Source organism: Lolium perenne, chromosome 2 (genome assembly GCF_019359855.2).
Source record: "Lolium perenne isolate Kyuss_39 chromosome 2, Kyuss_2.0, whole genome shotgun sequence".
NCBI lineage: Eukaryota > Viridiplantae > Streptophyta > Magnoliopsida > Poales > Poaceae > Lolium > Lolium perenne.
The window spans coordinates 183,843,113-183,846,124 of record NC_067245.2 but is presented as its reverse complement, the minus strand read 5'-3'; positions in this window follow the sequence as shown (position 1 = coordinate 183,846,124).

Below are 3,012 nucleotides of genomic sequence, written 5' to 3'. Positions count from 1 at the left end.
GATGCACGGAGACGCTGCGAAACTGAAAAAGAGAGGGAGAATTTGGATCGCATGTTAGAGGATCACAGGAAGGCGCTGTACCCCGGATGCGATGATGGTCTCAAGAAGCTGGGCTGCACACTGGATTTGCTGAGATGGAAGGCACGAGCAGGTGTAGCTGACTCGGCATTTGAAAACTTGCTGAAAATGTTGAAGAATATGTTTCCAAAGAATAACGAGTTGCCCGCCACTACGTACGAAGCAAAGAAGGTTGTCTGCCCTCTAGGTTTAGAGGTTCTGAAGATACATGCATGCATCAACGACTGCATCCTCTACCGCGGTGAATACGAGAATTTGAATGAATGCCCGGTATGCACTGCATTGCGTTATAAGATCAGAGGCGATGACCCTGGTGACGATGTTGAGGGCCAGAAACCCAGGAAGAGGGTTCCCGCCAAGGTGATGTGGTATGCTCCTATAATACCACGGTTGAAACGTCTGTTCAGGAACAAAGAGCATGCCAAGTTGTTGCGATGGCACAAAGAGGACCGTAAGTCGGACGGGGAGTTGAGACACCCCGCAGATGGAACGCAATGGAGAAAGATCGACAGAGAGTTCAAAGATTTTGCAGCTGACGCAAGGAACATAAGATTTGGTCTAAGTACGGATGGCATGAATCCTTTTGGCGAGCAGAGCTCCAGCCATAGTACCTGGCCCGTGACTCTATGCATCTACAACCTTCCTCCTTGGTTGTGCATGAAGCGGAAGTTCATTATGATGCCAGTGCTCATCCAAGGTCCGAAGCAACCCGGCAACGACATCGATGTGTACCTAAGGCCATTAGTTGATGAACTTTTACAGCTGTGGGGCAGACCTGGTGTCCGTGTGTGGGATGAGCACAAAGAAGAGGAATTTGACCTACGAGCGTTGCTTTTCGTAACCATCAACGATTGGCCTGCTCTTAGTAACCTTTCGGGACTGTCAAATAAGGGATACAATGCATGCACGCACTGCTTACATGAGACTGAAAGTGTACATTTGCCAAATTGTAAGAAGAACGTGTACCTTGGGCATCGTCGATTTCTTCCGAAAGGTCATCCAGTAAGAAAGAAAGGCAAGCATTACAACGGCAAGGCAGATCACCGGCCGAAGCCTGCGGAACACCTTGGTGCTGAGGTATTTGATATGGTCAAGGGTTTGAAAGTCATCTTTGGAAAGGGTCTGGCGGACAATCGGTTCGAAGGGAGCCGACGGGCACGTAGCCATGTGGAAGAAGAAATCTATATTCGGGAGCTAGAATATTGGAAAGTCCTAGAAGTCCGCTCTGCAATCGACGTGATGCACGTTACGAAGAATATTTGCGTGAACATCCTAAGCTTCTTGGGCGTGTATGGGAAGTCAAATGATACAAAGGAAGCACGGCAGACCAGCCAAAGTTTGAAAGACCACGATGACCAGCATCCGGAACGGTTTCAAGGTCGTGCCGGCTACGCTCGACCAAAGAAGAGAAGGTCATCTTTTTGAATGCCTGAAGCGATATGAAGGTCCCGTCAGGATTCTCGTCCAATATAAAGGGAATAATAAACATGGCGGAGAAAAAGTTCCAAAACCTGAAGTCTCACGACTGCCACGTGATTATGACGCAATTGCTTCCGATTGCTTTGAGGGGGCTCCTGCCGAAAAATGTTCGAGTAGCCATTGTGAAGCTATGTGCATTCCTCAATGCAATCTCTCAGAAGGTAATCAATCCAGAAGTTCTACCACGGTTACAGAACGATGTGATCCAATGTCTTGTCAGTTTTGAGTTGGTGTTCCCGCCATCCTTCTTCAATATTATGACGCACCTCCTGGTTCACCTAGTCGATGAGATTTCCATTCTCGGTCCTGTATTTCTACACAATATGTTCCCCTTCGAGAGGTTCATGGGAGTATTAAAGAAATATGTTCGTAACCGTGCTAGGCCGTAAGGAAGCATCGCCAAGGGCTATGGAAATGAGGAGGTAATTGAGTTTTGTGTTGACTTTGTTCCTGACCTTAAGCCGATTGGTCTTCCTCAATCGCGGCACGAGGGGAGACTAAGTGGAAAAGGCACGATCGGAAGGAAATCAATGATATGTATGGACGGCCATTCTACGATCAAGCACACCACACGCTCTGACCAATTCCAGCTTGGTGGCTCCGTACTTTGAGAAACACAAGAATATTTTACGCTCGGACAACCACAGGAAGCTTTGAATCCTGGATTAGGAAGGCCCACATGGAGACTTTCGGCGATTGGTTGAGAAAACATTTATTGAGTGACAATAAGCTTGTAGATCAGCTGTACATGTTGGCCAAGACACCATCTTCGACTATAACGACTTTCCAAGGGTACGAGATAAATGGGAATACATTTTACACGATCGCCCAAGATAAAAAGAGCACCAACCAAAACAGTGGTGTCCGCTTTGATGCAGCAACCGAGAATGGGCAAAAGGTCACATATTATGGTTACATAGAGGAGATATGGGAACTTGACTATGGACCCTCCTTTAGGGTACCCTTTGTTCAGTTGAAAATGGTTCAAGCTAACAGGAGGTGGGGTAAAGGTGGACCAGCAATACGGAATGACAATGGTGGATTTCAACAATCTTGGTTATCTTGACGAACCATTCGTCCTAGCGAAAGATGTCGCTCAGGTTTTCTATGTGAAGGACATGAGTAGCAAACCGAGGAAACGGAAAGATAAGAAAACGATCAGTACATCGTTCGATGATCCAAAGCGCCACATTGTTCTTTCAGGGAAAAGAAACATCGTGGGAGTGGAGGACAAGACAGACATGTCAGAAGATTATAATATGTTTGCTGAAATTCCGCCCTTCAAAGTGAACACCGACCCAAGCATTAAGTTAAATGATGAGGATGCTCCATGGATACGGCACAATCGTAAGCAAGCAGGGACACAAGGGAAGAAATGATGTGTAATAATTTATTGTACCAAACTTTGTTGAATGAATCATGTGAATTATATTACCCGTGATGTGTTTGGTGTCC